Source organism: Elgaria multicarinata, chromosome 5 (genome assembly GCF_023053635.1).
Source record: "Elgaria multicarinata webbii isolate HBS135686 ecotype San Diego chromosome 5, rElgMul1.1.pri, whole genome shotgun sequence".
Lineage (NCBI taxonomy): Eukaryota > Metazoa > Chordata > Lepidosauria > Squamata > Anguidae > Elgaria > Elgaria multicarinata.
Window position 1 is genome coordinate 36,513,866 of NC_086175.1, and position 10,454 is coordinate 36,524,319.

The following is a 10,454-nucleotide window of genomic DNA, read 5'->3' on the forward strand; positions in this document are numbered from 1 at the left end:
TCTATGAGATCAAAATTAAGATTGTTGGGGAAGACTTCAGGTACATTATGGACTCATCTATGCCAAGTAGGCTATTCCATTATGAAAGCAGTATGAATGCAGTATAGAAAAGACAGGAGCCACACTACTGCTTTATAGTGGTATTGAAATGCACTGACAACTGTTGGGCCCATGACACATTTATTTATTTATTACATTTCTATACCACCCAATAGCCGGAGCTCTCTGGGTGGTTCACAAAAATTAAAACGATTCAAAGTTGTTGAATGGACGGTGGCGCCAGCGGTGTCAGGTAAGCCAACCCCCTACCCCCTTACCTGTGTCTGTCTTTGTGGGATTCAATTGAGGCCCCACCTTGAAGCCGGAAGAGGCCTCAGCCTTCACTTCCAGCTTCAACCGGGGCCTCAATTGAATCCCGTGACATACCGCAACAGATGCAGGTAAGCCTCCCTCCTCTCTGCCCTCTTACCTGGCTCTGCTGCCACCGTATGGACAGCGGCACCAGTGGAGCCAGGTAGGCCAACCCCCTGCCCCCTTACCAGGGTCCATCGTGGGCTTCAATTGAGGCCCTGGCTTGAAGCCAGAAGAGGCCTTGGCCTTCACTTCCAGCTTCAACTGGGGCCTCAATTGAATCCCGCGACAGACACAGGTAAGCCTCCCTTCTCCCTGTCCCCTTACCTGGCTCTGCCGCCACTGTTGCTGCATGGACAGTGGCACTGGCGGCGCCAGATAGCCAACCCCCCCGCCCCCTTACTTACATCCGTCGCAGGCTTCAATTGAGGCCCTGGCTTGAAGCCAGAAGAGGCCTTGGCCTTCACTTCTGGCTTCAACCGGGGCCTCAATTGAAGCCCACGATGGACGCAGGTAAGCCTCCCTCCTCCCTGCCCCCTTACCTGGCTGCATCGCCATTGCCGCAGGGACGGCGGTGGCGGTGGCAGCGCCAGATGAGTCCCCCTCCCCCTCACTTACCTGTGTCCAGAGCTCTGGATTGAGGCGATCCTCTTCACCTTGATCCGCAGCCGCCCCGACTCTCTTCGCCTCCGCCTTTTCTGGAGGCGAATCAGGCCGCCTTGCTATTGCTTCTCTGACCCAAAGAGAAGCGGATCACAGCCCTATCAAACATACCTAGTATTGTTGCTGCTGTTGCTACTTGCAATGATAGTGCAAAAATGAAGAACAACAAAAACCATAGGAGAAAAAGAAAGGTTGTTTGACAAGCCATGCCAGCAGTGAGCCTTACCTATGAGAAATTGTTGGAGAATTTCTCCTCCCCCTGGAAAAATTTGGTGAAATTGTCTCCCCTCCAACGCCCCCAGCCATTTTTCTGCCCACAAATAGAGTGGAAAATTTCAAGAGGTCATTTATGCACAGTCCTGGTTTTATATAAGCTGCCTCAAACTTCATTTTGTGGTGGGGGAGTGGGTGAGTGGGGGTGAATGTGTATAATTTCCCTTTGGGTAGGCTTAAAAAAAATTTCTTGTTTTATTTTAAAATGGTCACTCTGTTTTTACACCACTTACCAAGGCAAATAATTTAAAAACCTGCCAAGGCACAAACATCTTGAACTAATTTTCTTGTGATATAACATTATTAACATGGGCTACGGTTTGCATACAGTTCAGTGAATATGCAGAAAAGCTTGAGTAATCTGCTTGACATAAATTTGATATTATTTTCTTACTTTTTTTTAATAGAGGGACTAGTCTTTTTTTTTTTTTTTTTTTTAAAAAAAACCTTCTACGTGTGTTCAGTTTCTAGTCTTCCACTATAATTACTCAACTAATTCCAGTTGAGAAATTAACATTTGCAAGACATTATTCTCAAACATCCAGCCATGCAAATAAAGTTATATATTATAGCATTTCCTCTTAAGCTTAATTCCTTCTTTGAAGTCATTGCTTGCTGTGAATGATTTATAAGCTAAATCTTCTCAGATGCTCTTTGAATGATTGATTTCAACTAAACATTCAAAGAAAATGGTAAGGAAAACTATGTGCCTAATGTACCATTGACTTCAATGGGAATACATCCGTGCAAGTGGTTATTGAATCTGTCTACTAAGCTCTCTTTGTATTCTTGTAGAGATACACATGCTGATTCTTAGAGTTACTTGTCATATGAACATAAGAAGAGCTGTGCTGGATCAGACCAGAGACTTATCTAGTCCAGAATTCTCTTCCCACCATGGCCAACCATATCTGCAGGAAGCCCACAAGCCGGGCACCCTCCTGCTCAAATCCCCAGCAACAGGTATTGAGATGAATACTGCCTCTAATAAGGATGTATTATTATCCATTATGACTAGTAGCCACTGATAGCCTTAGGGAGCATTTGGTGAGGGGGGATAGGATTGTTTGGTTTATGGGCTCCAAGGCACTCCTTGACCACTACCCTACTCATCATAGACAGCATAGTTCTCTCCAGGCAAGCTACATCCTTGCACTTTGAAATGGAGAGTGGAGATGTGGAAAGGATGTGTTCCCAGGGGTGTAGAGGGGAGGAGACTGGGGCATCAGCCAGATGAGGAATCCTGTGGCTACCCCAGCCTCCTTCCCTCTCCATCCCCAAAGTCTCTGCTAGACAGGGTAAATTGCCCATCTAGCTTAAATGCAGAGCAGCAGGTGTGACATGCTCTGCATAGGATACTCATAAGTCTCTGATTACAGAGTCTTATGAGTACCCAGGACAGATCATGTAAGATTGTGCCTTCAGCCTCCATTACCATGTCACATATAAGGGTGGTTTTACTTGGGCAAAAAGAAACCCGACTATACCTGAATATACTTGTTCTGAGTGGAAATGTAAATTGGGCCTTAGGAGGATTTCAGAGAGAAGCCGTTTCTACCTCTACAATCTGTATCTGTAACAGCTCTTTGCAAGTGACACTCAGGCCTTAGCTAGACCTAAGGTTTATCCCGGGATCGTCCTGCGGTCGTCCCTGCCTGCTCCCGGGATCTCCTGTGTGTCATTTACATGAACAGGGATGAGCCCGGGACGATCCCAGGATAAACCTTAGGTCTAGCTAAGGCCACAGAGTGGCCCACAGTATCCAGTCCCTGTGTGTCATCAGCCACAATTACAGAAATGGCTGCTATCATACCATAGAATCAAGTCGTGGAATTGGGTCTTGCATTTGTGAATGAATCATCGCAGATCAAACGGCACGGATGGAACTCGTTTCAAGAAACTTCACCTCAGAAAAGGAACATTTTTTTCAGTGGAACCAATCCTCAAATGCAGCCAAGAGGCATCAAAAACTGCCTCCATTAAAAAATAAGGAGTGTCTAAATGATGGGATATGGTGTACTATGGTAGCAATAGTACTTTCAGGGGACCTTGAAACAGAGAAAATGACAGTGGGGAAAGAGAGGAAATTGTGTGTTTTCTTAAATAGTTTTTAATTGGTTATTATGTTTTAATCAAGATTCAGTTTTCAACTGTATTTTATAACTGTAACCCACCTTTAGCACAAGTTTCGCTGGAAAGGAGATTGACATTTAAACATAAATAAATACACTAAAGAGCCTCTCTTTTCCTCCTCTTCTGCTACTCCTGCATTTCTGCCAAGGCAAGCAGAGTGTTGGGTGTTATGGGGATCAAGGATGGCTTGAGGGGTAGGAGGGTGGCAGAAAAGGTGGGGGCAGTGAAGCTTCTGAGCTACTTTGACTGGATTGGGAAATTTCCCAGGTTTTGCCCCATGACTCAGGGAAAGTTCCAATCCAATCCAAGAAGATCCTTGTAGGCACCCCGGTTGTGGAATGAGCTCCCCAGCGAGGTCCACCTGGTGCCTACACTGTACTCCTTTCGTCGCCAGCTGAAGACCGTTTTATTCTCTCAGTATTTTAACACTTAATTTTAACTTAAATTAAAATTTTACTGTTCTAACTCTGTATTTTAATCTTATATAAATTTTGCTGTGTGGTTTTATCCTGGTTGTGCTTTTTATACAGTATTTTGTATTTGTGCTTTTAACATGTTGGTTGTTTTATTATAGTTTTAATTTTTGTGAACCGCCCAGAGAGCTTCGGCTATTGGGCGGTATAAAAATGTAATAAATAAAAAAATAAAAAAACAAATATTAAATTTTATTTAAAAAATTCAACTCGGGGCATCTCAGAACCATCCAGGCCCTCTTAGGATTTGGTTCCAAATCTGAAGCAGGTTGGCTATTGCAGTTTCCTGGGTGTGAGGCCGACTGAGAGTCCCTCATCTCCTGCTCACCCCTCTCCACTCTCACTCATCCCCCAAACCCAGAAAGCTGCTGTCCCCTGCCCAATGGTCTTACCTAAAGCCTCTGCTCACACTAGCAAGCTACCCAGAAGAGCTTCTCTGGCCTGCCATAGATCTACTGCTGTAAACTACAGTGGCTGTGGGTGAAGGCTGCAGGTAGGACCCACAGATGGGCAGGAGGGCAGTGGCTGGCTATCAGGATGAATCAACCTGAAATGCTTTGGCTGCCTCAGGCCAAGGTGGTCCAATCCAGTCCCAAACCAGATTCAGGTCGAGGCGGGCCGAATCGGCCCACTTCAATTAAGATTCGGGGTTAGGGACCAAGGTGAAGGACACTCCTTATAAAAAGCATCTTGCCTGAAGTGATATCTGATGGTTCATTCAAACATGCAGTTCATCATTTAGGAATATATGAGAATCTGATCTGCTGCAGTCACGTGTAGCCATTGCTCAGGACAGGTAACTTTCCAAAGAGAGGGTAAGGGGCAGGGACCTTCAAGTTACTTTCCCCTTGAAATTTCCTCCCCCACTTCCCTTCAAGGTAGCCATGCATCTGGAATGTGAAGGGGGTAAAAGCAGTTAAGGGGAGAGTTCCTGAAGAAAAGCAGCTGGCAGGGAAAGATTTCAGCAAAGGATGGTAAAGCAAAGGGCATTTTGTAACAAAGAAGGAGCCATCAGGTTAATGCAGCTGCAGTATAATGCACAATTCTAGTAACTCTGCTTTGGATCCATTTCAATCTGGATTCCGTCCTCTGCATTCCACCGAAACAGCCCTTACTAAGATCACCAATGATCTCCTTACTGCCAAGTCTAAAGGCCATTATTCCGTTCTTATTCTCCTTGATCTAACTGCAGCCTTTGACACGGTTGATCATGATCTTCTCTTAGATTCCCTTCATGACCTTGGATTTTGTGGCTCTGTCTATAACTGGTTTGCCTCCTATCTAGCGGGTCGCTCTTTCAGCGTGTTGACTAATGGCAGCTCGTCTTCCTCCTTTCCCCTTTCATAGGGGTTCCGCAAGGCTCGGTGCTTGGCCCGTTGTTGTTTTCCTTATACATGTTGCCCTTGGGCAAGCTTATTCAATCTCATGGCCTCCAATATCATCTGTACGCCGATGATACACAACTATATCTGTCATCTCCGGAACTTTCTCCTGATGTTCACGATCGTATCTCGGCATGTCTTTCAGATATCTCAGCTTGGCTGCTTCATCGTCGCTTGAAACTTAACATGGCAAAGACTGAATTGCTTGTTTTTCCTCCTAAACCTTCTCCTCATCTCTCATTCTCTCTTACTGTCAATGATGTTACGCTTACTCCGGTCAAGGAAGCTCGTAACCTTGGCTTTATATTCGACTCCTCGCTCTCCTTTATTCCTCATATTGAGGCAGTAGCTAAATCTTGTAAATTTTTCCTGTATAATATTGCCAGGATTCGATCATTTTTGTCTGTCTCTTCTGCCAAGACGCTTGTTCATGCACTGGTTATTTCACGGTTGGACTACTGCAACCTTCTTCTCTCTGGCCTTCCTTCTTCTCTCATCAGTCCGTTGGTTTCTGTTCACCACTCTGCCGCAAAGATCATCTTCTTGGCTCGCCGCTCCGACCATGTTACTCCGCTTCTGAAATCTCTTCATTGGCTTCCAATTCACTTCAGAATCCAATATAAACTTCTCCTGTTAACCTTCAAAGCTTTTCACAGTCTAGCTCCTTCCTATCTCTCCTCTCTCATCTCACACTATTGCCCTGCTCGTGCTCTTCGCTCCTCTGATGCCATGTTTCTCGCCTGCCCAAGGGCCTCTACTTCCCTTGCTCGGCTTCGTCCATTTTCGTCTGCTGCCCCTTACGCCTGGAACGCTCTTCCAGAACATTTGAGAACTACAAGTTCAACCGCAGCTTTTAAAGCTCAACTAAAAACTTTTCTTTTTCCTAAAGCTTTTAAAACTTGATGTTGTGCAGACTTCTACTGTTACTTTCTACTGTTACTTTTACCCTACCCTGTGCCTGCTTACCCTACCCTGTACCTGTTTGCATTCTCTTCCCCTCCTTATTGTTTTACTATGATTTTACTAGATTGTAAGCCTATGCGGCAGGGTCTTGCTATTTACTGTTTTACTCTGTACAGCACCATGTACATTGATGGTGCTATATAAATAAATAAATAAATAAATAATAATAATAATAATAATAATATGATGATGATGATGATCCCATCATGGAATGGAAGCATCCTTGAGTGCAGTATCCTTGCAAAACACCTATTAATTTCTAAGAACAGTGTGTGCACGTATGTGCGTATGTGTGTTGTGTATTAATGTTGTGCTTTTATATTGTATATTATATCATAGTTTTTAGACTGTTGTTTTATACTTCGAATGGTTTTAATTTTTGTGAACCGCCCAGAAAGCTTCGGCTAGTAGGAGGTATAGAAATGCAATAAATAAATAAATAAAGTAGATTTATTTTCCAAAATTTGATGATGAGGGTTTCAAAGTCAAAACAATAACCATACTCGGGTCAGTGAGGAGTGAATGTCAAAAGATCTGAATCGTTTTACAAGGTTTGCAGGGATGCATTCTACAGAGTTCTTCTTAGGACGTGGCTTGCTTTCACAGTTCTCCCTGTATGAGTAAAAATCATTATGCATAAAACAATGTGCTCCAACTTTAATTGATACTTGACTGCCTCGTACATCTCCCATTGCTACCAAGTAGCCCTCTAGAATATTACATTAAATGAAGGCATATGGATCTACTTAACATGGTTTCACACTAAATTTGTACAGTGCTTGATCTTACCACTATATAATGGCACTTTTTTTGTCGCCAACACATTCATGGCTTACAGCTGACTGCTTTTATAGCTTTTAATTAAAGTCTGAAGTGGAAAGAGACTATTAATCAGTGTGTGAAGCCAGTCATAAGGAAGGAGTTGTGCAACCCCAGCATAAGACGGATAGTGGTTACATCACTTCTCCCACCTTTGTCTTTTGCAATGGAGAGAAACTCATTCAAATTAATTATATCTCAGTGGGAGGTCTGGGAGGCAGTGCCTATTTTGACAAGTGTGCCGGGTTATTAGAGACCTGGGAATATATTTGCAAACCAGCCATTTTTATGAGTATTTCTTTTGGATGTTCTAGTATTTTTAAAACAGGGTCTGTTACAAAATGTTACAAAATGCACACATATTTTTTATACATTTAATTATTTTCTAATTAGAACAGTGGCTAATCTTATATTTTGCTGCCAAAAGTAAGCATATCGTTCTTCCTAAAACACTTAATGCTTACAGTGTCCTGAATCTCACCACGATGTTTGGAGTGTGTTAATACATTTTCATTCCTGAGAATGAATAGTATCAAGTAGGTAAGGTGGTGAATTTCATAGACCAATATCTGTCAGTGAGTGAATAAAGACTTTCGGACATCACAGAACACTTCTTCAAATTTCATGCAGTTAAAGGTATCAACTTGCCATCCCCATGCCCCCCCCCCTCCCCGGTATTCTGTTCTTCTCAAAGGCAGGAGGCCAGGTAGTTTGAGGAAGGGCCCTCTCTCCAGGTCCTAGAAGGCGTTCTTCCCAGTTTCCAAATGAAGGTCAGATCATTTTCTGCTCTAGAAGCTTCTCCTCATGACTGATTTATTGCATACTCATGATTGTTCACTCACAGAAGTTTGAGGGTCCTTTTCATGTCGTTGTCAATATCTGATGCCTCTCCTACCATTTTCAAGTGGGAACTCGCCATTTTATAAAACTCCAAAAATGCAGTAATAAATGGAAATCATTTAAAGCAGTACCTTCTACTGGTGGTAAAATTGAAACATGGGAAGGAACTGGCCAAAAAGAAAAAGAAAAAGAAAAAGGGTGGAGGAGCGCATCCCTTGATAAAGGGCCCCAACCCCTCCCAATCCCCAGTGGCCCTGCCAATGCAGGGTGGCAACGTCTCTGGCTTGCCCCGCCCACAAAACCCTCCCCATGCCCAGGCTCTGCTGGGCATGGCAGAATGTGCCTTGTGTTGATCCTTAAACCCCCGAAGATTCCAGAAGTCAAAGCCCCAATAAGGATGTAGGATTTTTGCTAACTGTGGAGAAGCCCAGTATCTGTCAAAATCCAACTCAATAGCAAGATGTCAATATTTGCAACAACAGACCTAGTCCATCAAAGCATAAATAAATATAAAAACAGCAAAGCAATTGAGGAAAATAATAATGCAAATACAGGAGCCCTAGCAAGAATTTTAACAATGATTAGTTGAAAAACTCTCTCTCCTAAAAATGAAAATCCTAAAAAAATGGGGGTCAAGTGGGCATTAGGGTGGATCTGCCATCTGTTGTTCATGGATCTTGCTGATCTATTCCTTCAAAGAGAAGAAGTATTTATGATAAGCCTAGAATTTCCTTTCCCTCCCTTTAGGAGACAAAACAGACTTTGTTTTAAGTGTATGTCTCTCACAGACATGCCTTTTAAAAAATATATTAGAAATATATATTGTAGAGTAGGAACAGGGAGCCTGATCCAGATCTTAAAAGCTCCTCCACCCCCCACATATACCAGTTTCTTAATCCAGATTGGGGGCCTTGTACCTAATCTAGAGTAATAATGAAAAATAAGAAAAAGCTGCTGGACACACATTTAAAGAAATTATTAGTTTCCAGCCTAGGTCAGCTAGTGTGGGGATGTTGAAAAGTAGAGTTGAGATTAATTTTCTCAGGAGACTTTTTTCCTGAGATTTTTCTTTCTCTTATCCCCCAAGAAAAAGAAAGCTGCTTTGCAGAATTCTCCACCATTCGTTTGTACAGGCTGCCATTTTCCATCACAATGACCTGGAATGATACTATGCCTAGGCCATTGTGGAGGATGCAAAATGGTGGCTAGGCAGTCTTCTTTCTCAGTCTCTCCTGATAACACTCTTCTCCAAATTGCTTCTCAATGACATTCCAGTCAGAACCATCCAGCCAATCAGTGTGGTTGTAGCCAGTATTCCATCACACTAGTAACAACAACAACAACTCATGTCCAATACCACTTGTAGAATGTTCAAATAACCACCAATCAGACTATACCAATTGGATTCCGCTTTCCTGTATGAAAACCAGAAACTTAGGGCCTTGCTAGACCTACCTATTAATCCGGAAAGGAGAAGGAGTGAGGCCGCGCTGCAGCTAGCACGGGCCGTCACCCTTTTCTACACATGAGACGTGACGGGGTAAGGGAAAGCCCCGTCGCGTCCTCCCTTTAAAAAAAAAACTTAAAGGGCCATGTGCGCAGGAGCGCACCAACGATAAGGTAAGTCTTTTTCTTTAAAGTGTTTCCCGCTCCCCCTGCCCCTGATTTCCCCCCATACAATGTATGATGCCCCCCTTGCTCACCCATCCATCTGCTTGCCCTCCTCGCTCGCTCGCCCGCTCGCTCCCTCACTCACCTCCTCGCTCGCTCACCTGCTCGCCCCCCTCGTTCGCCTGTCCATCCGCTCGCCCCCCCCCTCGCCCCCTCGCTCGCTTGCCCCCCTCGCTCGTGAGTAAGTGAGCAGCCGGGAAAAGCCACGGAACTAGCTAGACCTTCAGCCCGGGCCTGCGGAAAAACCAAGCCACAAGCAGATCCTGGGTCAAGGGAGAGTTTAGCCCGGCCTGACCCCGGAATCCCCTGTGCGTCGTTGTCCGGGAAAGCTGCCAATAGACCAGCTAATTAGACAGAGATACAGATGTGGGCAGCATGCCCAGACAAACCCCAGAATTCAGCCACAAACCCAGCAAACAAACAGTGGAGTTCATCTTCAGTTGTGCTATGCAACAACACAGTTAACTCTTTAATATCCGAGTACAAGACCATTAAACATGAAGCAGAGTCCAGTTCCGTTCCAAGAGTCAAAGGCTTACGACAGGCAGAGAGAGTCCAAGAAAACAGTCCAGAAGTCCAGGGATAGGAGCAGGTCACGAATTCCACTGCAGTCCGACGTTCAACCAGGATACAAGGTCACCGAGATCCAAAACAGGAATCAAGAACTTTCACCAGGATGCTCAGTTAATCTCTGGCAAAGTTCCTGTTGCTTCCCAGCTTTCTAAATACCCCTCCCTGGCAGCTACAGGTCTTCCCTATTGAGCTGGCATCTAGCATAAATACGCAGAGACCTGCACCGGGCTTCCTTTTCCGCCCTATGCTGCCTAAACAACTGTGCAGGTAAGTTTGTTGCTTCTCTCTCTGTGTCTTCTGAATTGGCCAAACT